At 40.6% G+C, this 22142-nt stretch overlaps 1 protein-coding gene across 5 annotated transcripts in view; it reads left to right on the top strand.

The window, feature by feature from the left end:
• Positions 1–22142, top strand: part of PHACTR3 (phosphatase and actin regulator 3) — a 94967-nt gene that overhangs the window by 21252 nt on the left and 51573 nt on the right. The window contains exon 1 of one of the 5 annotated variants that reach the window (XM_050313948.1): positions 5030–5232. The exons of 3 other annotated variants lie outside the window; for them this stretch is intronic. The gene's annotated coding sequence lies outside the window, so the exon portion shown is untranslated. Of the gene's footprint in view, positions 1–5029; positions 5348–22142 lie in introns of those variants that run through there. One more of the 5 variants, XM_050313946.1, reaches the window with a different exon arrangement.

Here is a 22142-nt window from a genome sequence, read left to right as displayed (position 1 = left end):
TGGCAGGGATCACAGAAGATCACCTAGTCCAATACAAAGGATCTTTGCGAGGAAGAGTTTCTAGTTTCTCAGAGGATGCTATGGTTGGAAAATAAACTGAATGATGAAGTTATGTCTTGCACAAGTGCACAATGTTGGGTCTTTCACTGCCTTTGGAGTAGTACTTATGTACAATCAGTTTAGAGTCAAATTCCCCAGCCCTCATTCCCAGAGCTTGGCTGTGTGATAATGGCAGCGATGGTCAGCGGGAATAGATGGGATGTGGTGCCATGAGTGAGCAGCACTGGCAGAACCTGCAGCCTGATCCCACTGGGAATAGCTGTGTTTACAGCTCAGGGGCTGTAAACTCTACCCAAACTCTCCCTGAAATGGAGCAAGCAGTGGTGTTGTGTTGGAATTCTCACTCCAGACCCACGTTATGGCTCTGGAGTCTCGCCTGTGCCAGGCAGAGGAGCTTTCTGTTCCTGACACCCCAATGTTAGGGGTGGAATCTCTTCCCTCTTCCACTCACAGCATATCAAGGAGAGCTGTACAAAACCACAGAGAAAAGATTTAAAACCAACAGAAAAGGTATTTAAATTCTCAGCCATTCACCATTGCACTGTTTCCCCCTTACAGTAATTTCTGGGCTTGGACAGGATTTTATACAACTCAGTTGCATAACAACCTTCCAGTGAACCATTAAATTGCTTACACATACAACAGATTTCTGTGACAGATGATAAAAATAAAAATTGAAAAAGGCCTTATTGAGAAAATAAAAGGAACTTATTGCCACATTTAAAACCCCCAAATATCCTAATTAGGACTGATCAAGACACACAGGGATAATGGTATATGAATTTTCTGGCTTTTGAAAATTATTCTTAGGACATTTTAAAGATACTTCCAGGAATATATTGGAATATCTGCTCTCTCTTTTTCTACTAAATATAACATTAATTCCAAATCAGCAAAGGTTGCAAATGTTATTTACTGAAGTAGTAACAAAGTACTCCAACCATGTTAAGTGTATTCAAATGAAAAATACTTTAAAATAAGAGGGATTCCTCAGCTTCATGACAAGAAGAGAACAAATGCTTAATTCTACAGTGTTTCTAAATCTCATCTCAAAGTTTCTGGTTTAAAGAGTGGTTGTTTGCAGTTTTATGAGTGTGCCTCTTATATAAGATGTTCATTAAATTCAATAGAAAAACAGTCTCAAAACTGAGTCCAAGCACAATTTATGACTATTTAAGAAACACTGAATGTTATAGACCTAATTTCACCTCATTTAAAACCTGTTAGGAAGGATTCCTTAAATGCCAATTTTTCTTCAGTGTGAGTGTTTCAAGGAGTCTGAAAGATTCTATTTGAAGAGGTCTAAAATTGGCACTCAGCCTTCTGATACACAGACAGATTTTCTCATGATCATTTTTCTCCCCTGAAAAATAGGAATGAGAAGTGAAACACCTTGGATTTTCAAGAGGTAAGAGTCAATTTGCACCCACCAATCCCTTCCTCAGTGAGGAAACAAGCTTTTCAGTATCCACCTATGTTTTGGATGCCAAGCTCATCCTATGTCAACTGCTCAAGTCATTACCTGGTGAATTGGATAATTTAATCTCTTTTTTACTGGAAGACTTTTAAAGAATGAAACACTGGAAGATGGAATGTTGCTCAGCTTCACTGAAAGGAGTCACCATTTATTACCAGCAAAGACTTCCATTTTAGCTATTATCCAAAGATCTATGATCTCATAGATAAATTAATATCTTCTAAACCAGAAATACACTGGCAGCTGAAATGTTGACTGTTATATCCAAAACTGTTGCCACATGCACAGAATTCAACATGAGACATTCAGGATGCTTTAGTTCACATACCTGAAACATGTTGGCTAAGAAAAGCTTAATAAAAGCTTAGTTTACACTACAGGGAGAATCAAAGTGGAGTTCAGATTCTTAAACAGATATTTTAAAAAGGCCTGTATTCACTGCAGAGATTATTTATTCCTGCAGTGTAAGTAGCCAGAGGTGCTTCATATATGGAAGTATAAAAATGAGAGTTTTGAGTCTCAGGCAAAAGGGAAGATTAAAGTCTGGGTCCTGTTAAGGAGGAGAAGTTCTACTTTATTTATGGCATTGAAAAATCTGAATCTGAAGTTAAGCCATTCTAAGCTTTGGGGGAATTTTGCCCATCAGCAAGAGTACAAAACATCAACTATCTCAGAATGTTTATTCATTTGGTAGCTCAGTCCCATATCTGCTGTGCTTGCTGCAGCCTCAGAAACCCTCCAGCATCTTCTGGGTGGCTGTGACACAAGTCCTCCATTGGTTAACAACCAGTGATTCATACAGACTTCGGCACCAGAAAAGATCTATTTATTTTTCTCTTACATTTAAGAAGCTTTTGCCAGATTTTCAAACTTGAGGGCCTAAATTCCAAGTATTCAGAAGCTCAGCAAACAGGGGTTTAGAACCCAAAGCCTGTTTGCACATAAGGCATCTCCCCGACAGATGAATCCTATTAACCTTGTTAAGACTAAGTAGTTAAATTCAAGCACATGTTTGGGAACTCTGCTGGGTCAGATTCTTTAATTTTTAATAAAGATTTTGCCTAATACTTTTTATTTATGCTTGAAAGTTTGGGCTATAGTGTTTTCCAGAACTTGAGTAAGTAGAAGGGATGAATTCTGAGTGGTGAGATTGTCAATGTCTTTTTTTGTTTGTTTGTTTTTAAATTATTTTAATTAACTAAGGAGTTCAACACAACCAAGGAAACACTTTTTAGATAAGAGGATGTTTGTCCTTTTCTGTGTTCGACTTTATCTTCCACTTTTCCCTACTTTGTATTATTTATCTGTCCAATTTTAGGATTCTTCCATTTGGGAATAATTCAGGGAAAGGTTAGTGTTGCCAGCAAAAAGGTGAAGAGACAAGATGATGGAACATCCTCCTTTGTCTTATGATACAACACAAAGATCATTAGACTTTGCAGCACATGCCTGAGAGATTCTAATAGGGAGAACTTAATGAATAACAATTAAATTAATGGCCAGATGCTGATTGATGGGTCAGGGTAAGGCTCACTAGCAAATTCCTACTAAAAAAGTGGATTTTTTCCAGCTTGTCACTGCATTTAATTCTGTGAGATATTCATCTCTTGTGACAATATAGATGGAATTATATAAAAAACAACCAGGAAACTCAGAGTTATCAAAAAAAGTTCCCAACTTTCTGGGCTGGATTCCCCTCTAGAGAGAATCCGATTCTTCTGAAATGCTTAAGTCAAACACAGGAAATATAAGGAAGTCCTTACCTAGAACATACACACACAAACATATATATATATATATATATAGTATATGTGTATACAAAATTGACCCAGATTATGCCACTGATGTTAATTAAGACTCCCAATGAAAATAGTCACTAAAAAAATACTTCATTAAATTTTTTCCTTAAAATGCCCCTCAGGGAATAAACAATGGGCTGTCCACTGAAGTCCTGTTTATAACTGAAAGTCCAGGCCTCTGTTTTGTTTGTGTTCATTGTATTAAAACACATCAATTTTCTGTTATCCATATGATTAGTGCACTTTTTCCAGAAGCAGCAGTTTACCTGAGTTGCAGTGGATCCTTTAGTCACCCACTAAACTATTCTGGAAAATACATGTGGGCGGTTGTAGATGATGCATAAGAAGACTCAATAAGAGGAAAAACCTGTTAATATGGATTTCCTGGGGCAAAAAAAAGGAGATTGTGATTTACTTTAAATTGATAAGATTTTATGGAAAATTTATTTAGAATTTCTCCCTGGATTTTGCCAGCTCACCAGCAGGAGCTGTGCCCAGTGCTCCAAAGTGGAATTGTTTGCCAGAGCACTGTTTCAGGAATTACATGACTTAATATTTACAGAGTAGTCAGTTTATTTTAAAAATATTTTGCTTTAGAACTGAAAAATGATAGCTTTGGAACATGGGTTTGATGTCCAGCATTTCAGCCTCCTGCAGGTGGAATAAAACAGTGCTTATGAGCAGGGACAAGGTATTTGTGAGCTGAAGCATCCGTGGAATGAAATTTCAACACAGAACTGTGAACAGTGATCAATTTGGAAGTGCACAAGAATTCCTGTACCTGTGGTTTCTGGCCACTTTTGCACAGACACCTTGGAAGCAAAGACCTTCGAAAACAAGAATTGTTTTTCACTTTGATCTCATTTTCTGCATCGTTGGCATGGAATACTTGCACGGAACAGTCATTGTGGTTTTAAGCCTGCTTTTGCCTTCGTGCAAGAAAGCCAGTGTTTTTAAATTTAGATGGTAATAATATGTTCCCAGTGACAAAATAATGTACCAAACCATTCTGAAATATGGCTCGCTCGGAGCTGAGAGCAATGCAGCTGTTCACTGAGAGTCCTCTCTTGTTTCTTTTAAATCTGGAGCATCTGCCTTTCCAAAACACTTCAACGTTAAGTCTCCCTAATGAAGGCATTTAGGATTGCAGGAAGGAAAGACTGTTTTCCTGCGTTCTGAGGAGTATGGCTAAGACTGGGTGAGGAGTAATATGAAATTTAAATATTCTAGAAAAAAACCAAACAGTAAGGGAAAAGGCCAGGACAGGCTTTCACTGCTGTAATTTAGGCTGGAATCTTTTCAAGCAGTTTGCTGACAGTGCTATAAGACAAAATTGCCTTGGGAGGAAGGAATCAGAGGTTTGATGTGGATAGCTGACCAAAAGTTACAGCGGAGTTAGAGGCATTTTAATGGCCAAAACATCTCCAGTGGGTTTATTTCGGGTGTTACACCAAGTCTAAAGCTCTCCTCCAGCATTTCCAGTGAGATATATTGGTTAAACTGAATCCCAGCTTCTACAGGACAGAAAAAGAGAAACTTCTGCAGGAAAGAGAAGTTGATTTGCAGATTTTCATCTGGTTCTTCATTTAGAAAGCTGAGCCCAAGTCAGAGCATTCCGTGGGTTCTCCCAGTTGCACACAGAGCACAATTAATGAGCCCGGCGCTGTCAGTGAGACACGATTGTCGTGGGTAAAACAGGCAATGCCTTCATCTGTTTTACATAAAAGATACACAGCCCTGGAGAGAGCCCAAAGGGTCCCTCCTGCTATTCCTGTGCAACTTGAAAAAGTGAAGGAGTTTCAAGGGAGAGCAGGAGCAGGGGAAAGGAAATAACCGTTTTCTTCTGGGATTGAGCTGCTGCAATTCGTGCGCTCCGAGCAGCAGCAGCACTCGGAGGTGAGTAGAAGGAATAGGAGAAATGAATAGAAACAAGGAGAAATACTTCCTTCCTGCCATGGATGCTTTATTTTGTTAAGCTGATCCATCATATCTACTTGGAGTTTTAACTGAGGTGAGTGAATGTTAGGGTATTTTAAAAATATGTCTGTGGTTCTATATGGAGGGAATGCTGCTTTTAACATGAAGGAATTAGAACTCGTAGGATATTTTGCATGTGATACAATGTGCAAGCATGTGTTATTCTGTGATCATTTGGAATATAGAAAAAAAAATCCATTGGCTCTGTTTCACCTGAGAAAGTAGATTGTTCTTTCATACTTTGTGCTCTGCAAATCGTACATTTCATAACCATGGATGTGTTCCTCCCAAACTAGGAATCAGTGATGGTGCTGGCAGATTAATTGCATAATTCAGTTACATGTGCTTCATTTCAGTGTTGATAGGGACACTTTTCCAATAGCGAGAGAGATTTATTCTGCAGTTCTGTTGCAGAGAAGCTGGGGGGTAATAAAAAGAATTTTCCCGCTGCAAGTGCCGTAACACTTTTTAATTTAGGTGTGTATGGAATAGCTGGACTTCTTCCTCCTGACACTGCTGAGAAAAAGAGTTCTGCTAAAAAAATCCAGCAGTGCAAGAAAGTTTATTTCTATGAAACCTTTAAATTTGATCAGATAATCTAACAGTTGTCCAGCATGCTTGTGACTGCATTTTGCTGTGTAGTTTGAAGATGCAGATATTTTTATGCTACTTAGATATGGATGTATATTCATTTTCAACCTACAGTTGAAGGGAATCAAAAAAGAAATGTATTATTTTATAAAATATGATCTTTTTCAGTAACGTATAAACCAACATATTGAAGCATTCAAGAGGTTCTTTTTTTTTCTATACATTTGGATCTGCATTATGATTAAAATAAAGTGCCTGGTGAAACTAAATTCACATACTTTAAAAAAGCCATCAATTCCCTTCCTCTCTCACTCTTCCTACACATTATTCATCTGGTATGTGAAAAGCTGTTCTGTGGCTTCCACACAAAAGCAAAGTGAAAAGAAAGCCAAAGATACTTTAGTTAAAATACAATTATTTTCCGGATCCTTTTAAAGCACAAAACAAAATGTTCTCCATGTATTGTGAAAAATATACAGGTGCTTTCAGATAATCACACGTTATATACCAGAAAGCCACTATGTTAAGAGCACATTATAAAGATTTTAAAGGCAAGCACTAAACACTTAAAAAATGCCAGAATTATGGTTGTCTGTGCAATCTTCCCTCGGCTCCTTGTGCATTGTGATGCAGCCTTACAGTACACATCACACACACTTGTCTCCAGTAATCTGTGAAGGCAGGAGTTATTCATACCTTCTAAAGCTTTTCTGGAGGGCCCATCACTGCAGTACCTGCTCCACAAAAGCTCTGGGCATGTGTGGGGCTGGGGTGTCCACTGCACAGATTGAGGAGTGTGCAGAGCATCAGAGAGGGATTTAAAGATGCTAATTTTGGTTGCCTCACTTGAGACGCGTTTGCTGTGGTTTTCCAGACCCGTTAGATAAGGCAGTACTTTATGTGCTTAGAGAATAATGTCCTACTGAATTCTCCTGTGGGTTCTTAACTACCTGAAGATTTACATCTCGGCTGTAGTTGAAAACGAGCACCTTGTTCAAGTGACTTACTTTCCCCCCCACCCCCAAGCAGTCTGGCAGAGGAAGGAGAGAGAACCCAGTTCTCCAAGACCTTCTCCATCTTCCTTTTTCCAGATTTCCCTGCCTCATTCCCAACTTCTGCAGCAAAGCCATCCTACAGTTTCTCTGGGAATGCCTGTAGAACACTGCACTGAGATTATGTAGCTCACAAGAGGCATGTAAGAGTTCCAGTAAAGACTTCAGAACGTAAATTAAAACAGCCCCAGACCCTCTGCCAAAGATCAACATCTGTTTTGTCAGAACTACTGCAGAGAATAACAGGGTAACCGACTGAACCAGCAGGTGGGAATGAAGGGGAAACCTTTCCCAGCAACCATCAGGCATTTTCCAGTAGAGGAATAGTGTCTGAAATCTTGGATTCCATTTGGGGTCCTGGAGGACACCGTGCTTTGAGTTCAACTTTTTTCATTCTCTTTGAATCTCTCCAGCTGAGTTTTGTCTCTCTTGAAATTTTGGCTCAAGATCTTCCTCTCTCTCGTATTTCTAATCCTGCACTTCACCATTCCAAGGCACAATTTTTCTTCCCTTCAGTCTAAGTGTGGGACAGAGTTTTAGGACATGGCAAAGGCAATTAAGAAGTTGTTCTGCCTTCCCACTTGTAGTTCATCATCCTGCTCTCAGCTGCTTGTCCTCAATTTTTGCCCACTGAATGGTTTCTGAGGCAACGTTGGGAAGTGTAGCATTGGAATGAGCTGGGTTAAGAGGACCCTTGAAAAAAGAAGTTAAATTATACACATTAAAGGGTTAATATATTTTTAAAGTAAGCCTGGAAAAATCTCCCTTTAAATGGACAATATGTGTTTTGCCATTGGATTTATTGTGTTGGTCAATAGATAGAATCTATAACGTGTAATTCCTAGTAGTGCCAACCTTTACACCTTAATAATCTATAGTGGCTATGCTGAAAGCATTAAATGGTATATGATTAATTTATGGATCTCAAATGTGTGGAAATATCTTGTCCACCCCTTGTTTCTGCTGGAAGTTTGGCACTTTGGCAATTACAAAGCATCCCTGAGCAAACAGAATGTGATTTACATAAATTTTGGAGGGTTGAAAAGGAGCTGATCTATGGTAAACCTCATGGGGTTTATTTAAATAAACCCCACTGCAGTATTTACTTCAGCATGGCCTTGTCACAGTTCAAACTGCCCAGTACAACATCAGCCTTGTGAGACTGGAACGCTGTTCCTCACTCTCCTGCTGCTGTTTGAGGTGAACAAACCTCAGCTGAGAACAAGTAAAAGACTTCCAGTTCTGTGTGAGTGTTTTCCTGCTCTGTGGTTTTGACCTAAACACTTGACAGGTTGTTGTGGTGAAGCAGAGAGTGGAGTACAAAGCTGTTTGGAGGGAGAAATCTGCTTACCTGGGGAAATAGAAACGTTTTTCTTAATGAATGGGCATCATCTGAAATCTGATTAAGCCCATGAAGGATGGAAATCCCCAGGGCCTGTGTGGTGAACTGAATTAGGTTTGCAGTTTGGTTTGGAGCAGCCATTTTATCTCAGCACTGCACTTTGCTTTTGCTATTTCCAGTCTCAGAAACTGATGTCTGAGAGAGGTAACTTCGCAGTGGTGGGACATTTTCCATCCCTTTTTTCCCCTGGGTAAACTTTCTAATTTTTTCCAAAAACTGGGGAAAAAAAAAGATGGTATTTTAGCATAAAATTTTTGAAAATTATTTGCATTTTTCATGGCACAAGAAATACTGTTAATATTTTTTATGTTTGTGTTTATGAATCCCATCCATAGACTGTATATTTTTTTAATTCACTTTGTACTGGACAGTCCTGTGGCAGATCCTTAGTAGATACAATCAGTAGCAGATCCACTGATTTCATAGGAGCTGGAACAATTTATAACTCTGATAGTGAATCTGCCCTTGAAAAATTCTTTTTGAAAGTGCTTAGTTGTCTGTGGTAGGAAAAACTTTTGTGGTTAAAATACTGGACTAAGGAAAGGGTCTGTTCTTTATCCAGTTCTTCAAAACTTTGGAAAAATCATTAAAATCTGGGCCTCAGTCTGTTTTGTAAAAGTTTAACTAACCACTTTTAAAATATTTAAATTGCAGTCTCCTCAGAAGAAATATTCTTATTTATTAATTATTTGCTTGGTTGTTTTTCCAGCTTATTTCTTGGAGTTAATATATGGCTCTAAAAACATCCCAAACCTGCCCTGCAGCTTTTCTAACAATATTTTTTGAATTCCAAGAGGCAAATTGCGAAAAAACCCCCAACCTTCTTCCTTGGCAGGACTGTAGAGCCCATCAGTGTAGACAAGGCTGAGCCACATCCAAACAGGGGCTGCTTTGCTGGGAGTGGTGATCACACAATAATCATGTTATGACAGAGATGTAAAACAAGAATGAAGATGTCAGAGCTACCTAGCAGCAAGTGTAAATTTAATCTTAAGATAAAAGCATATCAAATATCCCCCAGTGGCTTATTGCCAGAGATGCTAATTGGAAAAAGCTGTATTATGCAAAGCCATTTGTTCCAAATGGCTCTTCAGGGACCAGGTTAAGGAGGAGTTTCCCCTGTGTGGTTTGGTCTTGTTTACAGAGGTTGTTAATATTTGCATAACCATCTCAGTGAGAAGATGTGTCAAGTGAATAAAACAGATTTAAATATAACTCTGGAAATTTCAATTTTCAGGGAAAGAAAATATTTTAAGGAAAAGCTGTAAATTGCAGGCTCTGTCAGTAGCATAACATTACAATTCTCCTCATATAGCCTGGATCACTGTCTCTTCAGGCCAAGACACAGGGATAAATAATTTTGGACTCAGTAAATTTATCAAACAGCAACCTTAGGACCCAGAAGGAAAAGTACCAACCTGAATTTCATCTGCAGTGGTGCCCAGGGCTCAGTTCAAAAGGGTGTAAGGGGCTAACAGCCAAAACACAATTGTATTTTGGGGGGATAGGAGGCCCAGTGCATCTCTGTGCTTAATTTCTAGAAAAATGAAGTTTTTAGGTAAAAAAAGAAACCCTAAAATAGACAGTCCAGAAAGTGAGATGCCTACAAGATGCCTTTAAGATGATAAAAATAGAGTGTATTTGAAAGCCAGGTGAAATATATGCCCATAACTCAGGACAGAGCTGTCATAAAACACAAGGAATGGCAATGGGAAAGTTAAGGAGATACTGGAGGGAAAAGGTTGATATTCAAAAATTAAAGTTTATCAAAATGAAGGTAGAAACTCTGTGCATCTTCTTCATTTCCCCCTCCCTAGCACTGAAATGGTGCTGAATAGCTCCTGTCACAGGGAAGGAGCCTCCTGCCAAAGCAACTGCCAGGAATGTCCTCTCTATTAAACACTCATCCATCCATTATCTTAAGACTCCAATGGACACTGCAGATAATAGTCATACCTTTCGAAGTAAATTAAATTTCGTGTATCCCTTTTACTCCAAGAGGATAAATGAAGCCCAGATGGAAGGAAAATGTTGCTCAAGGCCACCAGTGGCAGGACTGCACAAAGCAAAAATCAGCAGTTCTCCCAGGTTTGGGATCTCTTGGCCCATGCACAAGACAGTCTGCATGAACAGTGACACAAGAAATGTAAATAATGTCCAATTTATGGATCACTGTCTGAAAAAACCCCACACTGAAGCATAAACACCGTAAAACTTGTGGTTGAATCCTGAGCTGGCAACTCTGTGTGTGTTAGAAGATTAATAATTTGTTCCTGATAAGGATTTACTGAAAAATAAAAGGGCTGTCCCTCAGCAACCCCTTCCCTGCTCCGTCCACCAGAGCCAGTTCTGCCCCGGAGCTCTCTCAGCCACACCAAGCCCTGTGTTACCACCTGTCACTACAGATAAATCATGCACCTTTGAAGTGTCGAGTTTGGGGACTGTGAATGAGGAGCTGTTGGAATCATTTCCCCAGGTTGGCAGGTGGGCTGGTCTGGGTGAGGGTGCACAAGCTGTCGGCTCAAATGGAGCTGCTTCCAGCCTGGGAATTAACTTTGTCAGAGGGCTCTTGCTTATCAAAAGCCAGACAACACAACCTAATAGTGTAACAGTGTCCAGCAAAGAAAAACCTGTTCATTCCCTAATAAATCCATGAGAAGTCACTGAGAGGTCGTGGGCAGTTCCAGCACATCCTTCCTGCCTGTGGAGTGATGGAAAACCAGTCAGGCGAAGGGAGGGAGCCGTGTGCCTCGTGCCACAGCAGCTCCTGGGAGCCCCTCTTTGCTTTTGCCCTGGACTCTGGGTGACATTCTGTCCCTCAGTGTCACCCAGCTCCCAGCAGGGCCCCAGCAGGGATTCTTGCTCTCACTCTGCAGGGAAGGTGCACCCTGAAGCTTTGTTATCCCTGTCAGGGCTGTCTGGAAGGATCTGCTTTTCCATCTCAGCTCCCAGGTTCCAGAGGAGCTGTGCAGGCAGACATCTCAGTGCAGTGCACGTCTAAGCTGTGAACCTGCCCCCTGGGCACAGTTAGGACCATTCTGCAAAGGAATGGTAATCAAAACCCCAAAATATCTAATTAAGCATCAATTTGCTGTTATGCAGGGAGTAGAACTGTATCAGTTTATAAATAGTGTCCGTGGATCTCCCCTGCTGGATGACACAGGATCACTGCTGGGAAATTTCTGCAAATCTTTGAAACCCTGCACAGTGAGGCATCATCAGGCAGCACAGAAAGAGATGACAAAGAGAGGAGGAGCCTGGATAGAGACAGAAATATGTGACTGGCCTTATTAACACAAAGATGAATTTTAACCTGCAAATACAGGTTTGAAAACTGCAAATGTGAGCTCCCATTATTTAAATAGCACAATCCTTTCTCCAGCCATCCTACCTTCAAAGATGTTTCAGTTTTAATAGATTACCTGACATTTAAAAATACAAATGTGGAGCGAGTTGCTAATATATTTAGACTGGGGAGCTTAATTTTGGTCATCTCTGCCTCCAGCTTCCTCTTAAAACATTTAATAGAGCTTCATTCCTCTTAGCTTCTATGAAGTGGGGATTTTAATTTATTTATGCTGATGAGGAACTTTTCAATATCCTCTTCCCCTCTTGTCACCATTACGGAGAAGAGGGCAATGATTTTTAAAGGAAACTGTTTTTTATCTAGAACATGCAAAATTAAAAAGATACTGGAAAATGCAGCATAATTCAGGCTCACAGCACTCTGGAGACCTAGTTAAAGAATACCTGTTAATGGATTAATTTTTCATGCTCCACATGTGCAGAGGGATTTATTTCAGGGAATATGTAGGCCCACAGTATAAAATCAATTTCTGAAGTAATGTGATGAAATGGTGGAAGCTTGACCTGATGAAAGTGCTACTTTGTTTGAATGTCCCATGATTTGTTAAATATACAACCAGGGCTCAACTTCACCCACCCCTTGCACCGTGGTTGAAGAGGAAAGTGCCACATGTGACTCAGCTGACAGTTCCTGTAATACTGAATGCAGGCAGCCCCCTCTCCACCTTCTGCCACGGCTTAATCTATTTATGTATAACTTTGCTGCCAACTATTGCTTGAAATCTAGAACAATAGAGAGGGTTAATTCAGAGGAAGGATGGGTCTCTCCACCCTGTGTTCCCTTGAGGTGCTCGTGCCAGCTTTCTCCAGATTAGTGCACCAAAGTCCATCAGATTTACTCCCTGTTCCTTCTCTGTTCTTTATGTAGAAAGTTCATCTCCCTACCCAGAAAATCTTGAGATTTTCTCAAAAGTCATGTAACTTAAATTAAACCATGGGTTATTGAACCTTTATGACTCACTTTACCGAGCTCTGCTGAATAACCATGTGGGCCAGAAAATTTAATTAATTTCTATTGTCTATTTGCAAAAGCTATTAATGTTCTTCAAGAAGAGATGAGCTCTGTCACTCACAGAAAACTGAGCTATCAGACCCTAATGCTATTTTTGCAGCTCTATTTTTTTTTTTTTTTTTTTTCCAAAATTAGATCTCAGTCTATTGCAAGATGATCCAGACATGATCACCAGGCACCACGACCTGGCAGCACTTTGGAAGATGAACAAATACATTCAAGTATCAGAAACCTTCAGAATTTCTGGTTTTTTACTTTTGGAGAATAAGCCTTGAAAATGTAATCCATTAATTTGAACCTAAGGGTTCAAAAACCAGCCAGCCAAGGAGATCCATCCCTGGCCCTTGCCCCTCTCCCACTGTAAAAAAAAAAGGGGGGGGGAGGGGATACTGGGAATTTTCAAGATGATGTTACAATTCAGACATCTAGCAATGGTGATAAAGCTAAAGGAATTTTTTTTCCTACATGTCTTTTCCCTTTTTTTCAGTGCCAGAGAAATCAGACTGGGCCTGTTTGTGTGGCACAGACACAGTGCCCCATGTAGATTTTAGCTGGGTGTTGCACCTGCACTGCCACAGAAAGTCAGCAAAAAACACTGCACAAAGTAGAGGAAACCAGCAGAATCCTCTCACCTCTCCCATTACCCCAGATAATGAGAACTTTTCCCAGCTTTTTTTATTTGTCTCAGGAAGATGAAAGATAGGTGATGATTCCCTTTCAATACAACATTTAACAATCATCTGGAAGGTGATGAATGTGATACTTTGGAGAGACCAGTACAGTGAAACCCCCAAACCAGCAACTGCAACAATCTGCACATCCAGAGGAGGCAATTTATCCCAAAAGACACACCATATTATTTTCCTCTGAGCATACAATTGCACAGCAACTTCAAATACCATTATCAATATAGATACAAATATAACTACTGAAATACAGTTTGATGCTTGGTACACTGGGCTCCTTTTTTTTTTTTTTTTTTTTTTGAGTAGTTTGCATCCCTGAATAACATTTAGATTTTGGAGACCATCTATAAATGGGGGGGGGGATGTAATATATAAATTACCCACATTGCATTTGTATTCTGGTCTACATAGGTCTAGTCTACATATTTCTGGTCTACCTAGTTCTCAATTTTCTCTCGTTTGGGAATGGAGATGGATTCATAAGCAAAGCAGGAAACATCCCTCCCCCTATCCTGAAAGACAGGGCCCAGTTTGAGAGGGCAGAAAATGCTGGACATTCAAGACAGCATTTGAAAGATGCTTGTGAAATTCTTTGAAAGAAATGTTGAACAGGGGTCTAAAAATGAACTTTGGTTATTCAAAGTAAACAGCATAGAACGAAAATTAGTATTGTAAGAAGAGAAAGGAACTGTTTGCTTTTTATGTTTCTGCTCATTAAAAGTGTGATTAAATTGAGAAGCAAGATAAGGTAGACCATGTGTCGTGTATTTGCACTGAAGATAGCCAGGCAGCAGCATGTTTGTCTTCAGACTAAATTCCCCTGTAGCTGTGCATCCTAGTAGGGCTTGATTTTATTAAATGTCATGCTAGAAACTATTACTTTGCTGTGTTTGTATGAAGTAGCTGCCGGTGCCATCCCATCTGTGCCTCAACCCTCATTAGCCTCTGCTCTCATTTTCTGCAAAGATTAATCTATTTTGAGAAGAATCATGGCAAGAAATGATGCTTATTTAGCGAGGTCTCATTCTGCAAACTGTGAGAAGCGTGGAGTTGTCCTTCTGTTTGCACTGATTTAAGGCCACAGTGTCAAAGAGGGATGATTAACTGAGCCTGCACAAAGGCATGGGCTGGCAGTGCTTGGTGCTGCTGGTGTAGCTGAGTGGTTACACACGTGGTGAGAGCTGCCCAGGAACAGCTATTATGTCATTCATACCTACAACTGTGGCCACTGTACCTCAGATTTGGGCTAAATATGCACATGCTCGTGTACAGCTGCACACTACAATCACTGAAGATGTTTTTCTGACAGTCAGTGCAGACTGTTCTGCACCCCATTCAGGTTTGTTAAACACCCCAGTTACCTGTTTGGGCACCTTCAGCTCTCTCTCACTCCAGACCTCACAACCTCTGTTGTGTTCAGAGCAAGATAAGTTATTGTGTCACTGGGCAGCTCTGGGGAACTCTCTCAGCCTGTGACCACAGTCACAATTTGCTGGGTTCAGGATATAGTTAAAGAACCTAAAGGCAGAGTGCTGGGTCAATATTCAGAGGTGAAGGTTCTCCTTCCAGCACTGGATGAACCTGAGACAGATCCCCCTGCACGTCCTGCTTTAGCTTCCCTCCTTTGGAAAGCACTTGGGTATATCATTACAAAACAGTGTTATGTAAGACTCAGCTGTTAAGTTAAATTAATAACTGGCAAACATGATACAAATACATGATACTGAGCTATTTCATGTGGGTTTTTTTAAATAACCCTTAATGACCATAGAGCATCCAGGTTGGTGAGTAGGACAAGATGCTGAGGACCACTTGACTGAAGAAGTTGTATGCCTAAAGTGGCTTTTCAGTTGCCATAGTAAAATTTATTTGCTGAGTGCCAAAGAGCATCATGGAAGAAGAGAGTTGTTTTCCTTCTTAAATGGTCAAAACATAAGTTAAACCTGCCTTTAGGCAGGCTCAGTGTATCCTGAGGCCACCCTGGAACGTTTTCAACAACAACAAAAAGTTTGCAATTTAAACAGGAACATGTGGGGTGTTTTTTTTCAGCTGGCTTTGCCACTTTTGGCTTGGGAGCTGCTTAACTGTCAAAGCTTTTCACTTTTAATGTTGCCTAAATACGAAGTAGCACTGCCCTTCTCCCCTTGCCCTTCTGCCTAATGGGGGTGGGGGACAAAAATTAAAAAAAAAAGAGAGCAAACAAAAAAAGTCAGAGGAAAAAAAATACCAGGAGAAGTGAGGAGAGCTAAAGAACCCTTAGTGGGAACTGCAGTTAACTCTTGTTTACAATCCTATCACTGCATTTGGGCACTCGAGCATTAGGAATATGAACGTTCAGGACAGCGCTGTAAGAGATGCCAAAATTTAACTTCTAATTTGTGCCTTCTCTTGTTTTCCTTGAAAGTCATCTTACATGCTCCTCGGATGAGTTAGATGCATTATTGAGAAGGGGTTAGGAACAGCCTGGCTGAGCCAGGCACTGCGTTCTGCTGGGCTGTGGCTGCTGGGGAGCTCTGTTGGGTTTACAAGATCTCTGATGCCGACTGTGCCTGAAATCAAGCTCCCAAAGCCTCTCCCACTCTGACCTACATGAGAAGTAGTTATTTTATAATGCAAATTCATATTACCAGCAGGCTCCTTGACTTTTTTTTTTAGATTTTCAGCGTGTGGTTACGTAATACAGCTTGTTATACTGCATGTCTATTGATATACAGTGTAGATATAATATGTAGATACAGACTATAGAATATCTGCTGAGTTTGGGGAGGGTGGAGCATGCATGCTCTAGTGCATAAACCAAAAGCCCAAAGAAAAGCAAACATGAGAAGAAGGTGGTCTGTTTTGCTCTGAAAATGGGGCTGTTCTGCAGCAGCCTCACTGGCTGTGGCTGCTCAGCACAGGCGAAAATCCTCTCCTTGCTGCTCATGTAGCAGTAGCTGCTGTTGAGAGCTGAGGTCACTGAGCAGAAGTGATGTGTTCAGAGGCTGGAGCCACCATGTGATGTCTCATTTTGGTTCTTTCCACCCAGACCTACGAGCTGGGGCTCAGGCAGAGCTGTGCTGGTGCCACATCCCCTTCTGGCCCTGCCAGGCTCTGACGTTCACACCAGGTCTGTGCACGAGCGCCTGCACCAGCACTGCAGGTTTCCTGCACATCAGACATGGGCAAATGACCATATTCCTGTCAAATCAGCCAGAGCTGTGATACACTTTGTGCCAGCTCTGTGCTTCTGTGCCAGATCGATGCCAACTGTGGGATGACAGACAAAGCTTGATATGTGCAAGTGGTGCAGGCAAATGATACCTGATCCACAAAAGGCTTGCAGGAACCAGGTTGACTGATCAGCGTATTTTAAACACGTTTGAGAAGGCAGAGTGAATTTCTACTGGATCTGCATTTGGTACCATTGGGACCATGATCTGTTTGATCTGATACTAAATGCCCTAAAACTTGATTTATTGGATACCAGCCCAAGACTTTGTAAACCAAGGCCTACTTTGTGTCTGTATCTTCTAAGGGTTTATCTACCTTGTAGGAGAAAAGTTGTGTCAGGGAATTGAGCTGCTGTATCTAATTCTATGCCATGCAAGCATCATGGAAATATATAGCTCCTCCCATCTAGCACCCTTCTGATGGAGAGTGCTGCTCAGTTCTTGATTTTAGAGCTCCCAGCCATGCAAATGCTGCAGAATTGGGTTTGGGTTACTCAGAGATCTCTAGCACAGTGTCCTGTTCACTTTACAAATATCTTGTCTCCATTTCTTAATTAAAGAACAAAATCATAAGAGTATTTGATTTTCAGTTTTAAGCATTCTATTTGGATTTTAGAAGGTTTATTGTGAAGTACATGTTTTGGGTAACATACCCATGTGTTTTTGCAAATATGGTCTCTGGGTGGTCCCACCAGGAATGCACAAGACACTCCCATAACTCCAGAGTGAACTCCTAGAACGGCACCCGGGTGCGTGGTCAACATGTGAAGGAAATCACCAAGTGCCAGCACTTATCAAGGAAGTAAAGCCTCCTGGATCAGGTGCCTGGAAGCAGGATATGAGCTATTCAGTGTAAAATGTCCCTTTAAACTCCTGGGGAGGTGTTCAGTTTGCTGATTTATTGTGACAGGAATTCTCTGTCCTGTGCCCACACGAAATGTCATCCCAGCCGGTATCGGTTTCATCCCTCCTCAGGAAGATCCTGGGGACAGAGTAACACCTGCTCTGCTGATCATGGGGGATTTGGGTCAGGGTCAGGCTTTGCTGCTCAGCAGCTGGGGAGGTTCTGCTGCTGCTTTAGCTGGGCTTGTTCCTGGGCAGGAAGACAAACCTGTGGGTTTTGGGGCTGTCAGTCGGGTGTTCTCAAATTTGCTTCCCTCAGCACAAGCTGGGTGGGCTTCCAGCAAGGATGTGGGGACAACATGCAACTGTGTGGGCAAATGATGCCTTGTCTATCATCCTGCCTTATCTCCAAATAAATGTCTGCATTTTAGAGCCACTATCTGAACTCATCATCCGAAGGCTACACTCACAGCCAGATGTCAGAATCATAATTTTTTGTTCTTTCAAGCTTTTCCTCAGTAGCTTTAAATAGAAGAATAAATTTTCCACAGAGAAAGAATCTTCTATTAATAGCATTAGATCATTTCAGCACTTGAAAGGAAGAAATTAGTTGAGATTTTTATAGGGGTTTCTTTTAATACTTTTAAAAATATTATAAGTTCGTTTATTGTGCAGGCAAGAGCATCCGCCTTCAGAGTTTTAATTACTAGGGAGAAAAAAAAATCCTCTGAGTTCAAAAAATAAAAACAGTGAATAAGAATATGTGAAATGACTTAAAATAAACATCTTCAAACAATCTGGCCCTGTGTGTCAGTTCTTTCTCATGCTTTGATAATCTCATTTCCCTTGTTGAAACAGCCTTACACAGATTGCACAGGAGGCCTGGAGCTGATTGAAAAGCCTTCTGCTTATCCAGGGCAGAGAATTGCCAATAAGAGGTGATGTTCTGGAGGGCAGTCTCAGCAAATCTCCTCACTATATTTTCTCATAACTGAGAAAATTTGGCCAGTTCCACTGCTGTGATTTCACATTCTAACATCTCTCCTCATTCATTTAAGGAAATGAGAGGAAAACAAGCTGTGGAGGCTTCACCGCCTTTTCCAAATAAACTTTGTTATCCTCTTATGTAAAACACTAAGATATTCCAAGTGGCAACGAGCTTTATACACAGCTTCACTTAAAAGCAAAAACATAAAACATGTTTTGTTCTGCAGTCACAGAAATTCCAGTCATTTATAGCAATGAATGGGCAATGTCAAAGGAACATATGGTATTTTTAGCTCTGCTTCATTACCCAGTGTTGTAAATGAATCCTGAAGACTTGTAATGTCTAAAAACTTTCTCAGAGAAGAAAGGCTTTTCCTGCATAGTCTTGATTAAAGTCAGACTGTTCCTGTGCAGAGGCTCAGTAAACTGCACTGAGCAGGGAGAGAAGGAGGAGCAGTCAGAGCTGTACAAATGGTGAAATGATAGCAAGAGCAGGGCTGTGAAAGCAGAATGTGTATTGAGAAGAGGAGGGATAGTGAGGAACAGAATAGTCTCTGATAGGGAGATGTCATTTCAGTGTCTGACCTGCTGTGCGGGAATTTGGGATTGAAGCTCTGTGTTAGAGACAGATAAGCCTGAGCTGACACGACTGAAACAGGGCAGTGGAAGGCAGAATGACACCTGCCTATAAATGCCATGGGGCTCTCAGGCACATTTGATACCCATACCCTCTGCCAGCGTGTTCCACAACATTCTTTTACTCTTGTGTTTGCTGTATGAATCCATTTGACCTGCCAGTGAGTTTGGCTTATGAAGAAGTTGACCTTTCTTTCTGTTTCCTCTCTTATGCACAAGGTCCTTGACCTGGTTTGCTCAGCTCAGTCTAGACATGTGCCAAAGGATGAGGGATGAGGGATCTGGCTTGTCCTCAACAAACTTGCAGCCTTTCAGAATGAAGGATGGGTTTCTGCAGGGGCTTCCCCCGTTGTTTCTAAATATTTCATAGGTGGCTTCAAGCAGAGGTTGAATTTGGATGTACAGGAAGAAACAGGCAATGGATGAACATATTGTCTTGGAATAGTGTGGATCAGCGTGGCAAGCACTGAACACCCAGTTCTTACAAAAGCCTGTGGATTTGAAAGTTTCTTGGAACGTCACAGGGTCAAATCCAAATTCTGCCCAGACCAGTGAAATTCAACACCATCATTACACACAACAATCCCCAAAGTCAACAGCAGTCTGAAATCTCGGCAAGCACTGACAAACAATGACATGAATTTCATGACAGTGATATGGAAATCCTAAAAATATCTTCATTTTTATTACCCTCATAAGTAATTGCTTTTTGCAGCTGAGATATTGGCCCTTCCTCTATTAGTTCCCATGGAGGTTTCTGGCACAAAGAAGCTTTCAGGAGATTTTTGTGGCTTTTTAGTGATCTACCCCAAAACACACATAGGCTCCCTCCTAGGGAAGCAGTTATTATAATATTGTGGGGGGTTCTTGTTTCCAGCTCTCCATGACTCATGCAAGCAGCTGAGAACACAGTTAAAATATGAGAGCTGAAAAGAAACTGAGAAGAGGGAGTAGTTATTCCACTTCTCTTTCTCTTGGAAGAACTAAAAAATACATAAATTTAGGTCAGACAGGGTAAAAATATTCCATGCTGGTTTTCCTTCCATGCTGTTTGGGCTTTGTGAGACTTAGAAAAACAGGCCCAGGATATGGTTGAAGTGAACAAGACTATGATTTACTTGTTTAATAAAAACCTCATGCATTGAAATAGAAATTCAATTCATATTCTATGGTGGTTTTCAAATGATAGTTTTGCCACAGATCTGGTTATCCCCTTTGCATAAAAAATAATAAATTAAAAATTAAAAACATAAGAAAACAAGAGGAGAAAGTCAAATATTCTTGCTGATGAAAGGCAAATGTTAGAAAAACATTCATTAGAGGTTTCCATCTCAAAAACATGTCCCAAATGAAAATCAAGAGCTGGAGACCAAAGAACTGCCTGGGGTTATTAGTTTAAAAAAAAGGGGATTTAAGACTTGTGGTCAGTAAAATTAACAAAACTTGTCTGTGCAAAGAGAGAGCCCCCTGCCACGCTTTGGCTTTGCAATGGGGAGTTATTTTTTTGTTCTTTTGCATAAGCCCTGGCCAGAAGAATAGAAGTGTAATCCTGTGCTCCCTGAACACTCAATATTGTAGAATTTCATCAGTCTGGGTTTTTTTTACACCATTACATTATAAACTGAAGTCTGTAAATGTAGAACCAGAGTCACCTTGCCTGTTCAGGATTTTGAGCAGCAGTTTCTGGATGTAGGTGTTGTCCCAAGGCAAATCTAAGTTGCTCCACATCCACTGTGCTGGCCCCAACCACTGAGTTTTCTTGACAAAGCCACAGGAAAAATATTAGTAGGAAAATCTTGTGCAGCTCAGAGTTGCTCCAGCCCCTCCTGTTTGATCCAAAGGCTGGCCCAGGGGGAGCAGAACAACTCCTGATGCATCAGCCACATGGTGACACTTGAGAAAACCTCCCAGCACTTCATGTGCTGGGGAACTTTCACCAGTGCTGCTGTAGACTTTTAAATGCAAATGCTGCTTTTAAAATATCAAAAAAATGCCATTTCTCAGCAATTAAAATTTACAGTTTAGTTCAGCTCACTTTAATGCGGCATTCTTTGTACCTGCTTTGAATGGGTTTGTGTGCTGCCTCCTTCTCATCCCTGGGTTTCCATTTAAGGTGGAAGCACTGCAGCCATTAAACATCCTGCTTGTCCATACTATTGCCTAATATTGCTAGAAACAGGAACCATCTGCAGGGACATTGCTGAGGTTTGTTCTCTGACCTTTGGAGTTGTTGTAAGCAGTACAACCTAACCAGCCCATCAGTATTAAAATGGGCTTGAAGATATCTCTCACTTGTTCTTTCAAATGTAACCGTTTTGATAACTGATCACGGTGCATTTTGGGACTTGTTTTTAGCAACAATTGTCTAGTTTGTGTCGAAAGAATGTTTTGTGAAATAAAAAATGAACACAAAACAACTCAGTTCTTGTACTGAACTACATAAAGACTCACTCCAACTAAGAAACCAGTACAACTCTGGTTAAATGCAGAGCCTTTTCTTCACTAAACTCAGTGTACTACAAACCTTAGGAAAGAAGCTGAAAGAAATTAATCCATCTGTGTGTTAGAGTAGATTGCCTTTTCTGTCACAACCACAGCATCGTTCTAGCAAGTTTGAAATTGCCATTATATGTTAATTTATGCATAGCAATTTCATTGATGCTATAATGTGTGGCTGAAAGGCTCTAGGAAAGGTGTCTGCCACTCTGGACATAGGGATATATAACAGATATAAGGACATTTCAAATCAGCTTTAGAATGGGCTAAAACACAACACAAGGGAACTTTGACTTTACCAGAAATTTGAAAGCCAAGGTCTTGCTGCCAGTCAGTGACCTTGGGTACCAACAACTCATAGGAATTTGCATGTGGGATGAGGGGCTTTTGAATGTTGTAATTTTGTAAGAGAAATAATGATCTTTATCCTTCCTCTGGAAAGAAAATACAGGAATTCTTAGTTTGGTTTTGGAAGGGTGGTTGTTTAGTTTGGTTGGTATTTTTGTTATAGTGAAGAATCTTGTTTCCTTTGCACTCTGTAAGGAA

Source organism: Myiozetetes cayanensis, unplaced genomic scaffold (assembly GCF_022539395.1).
Source record: "Myiozetetes cayanensis isolate MyiCay16 unplaced genomic scaffold, myiCay2020 scf19, whole genome shotgun sequence".
Lineage (NCBI taxonomy): Eukaryota > Metazoa > Chordata > Aves > Passeriformes > Tyrannidae > Myiozetetes > Myiozetetes cayanensis.
The sequence above is the reverse complement of the archived record's forward strand: the minus strand, read 5'-3'. Positions and strand labels throughout refer to the sequence as shown.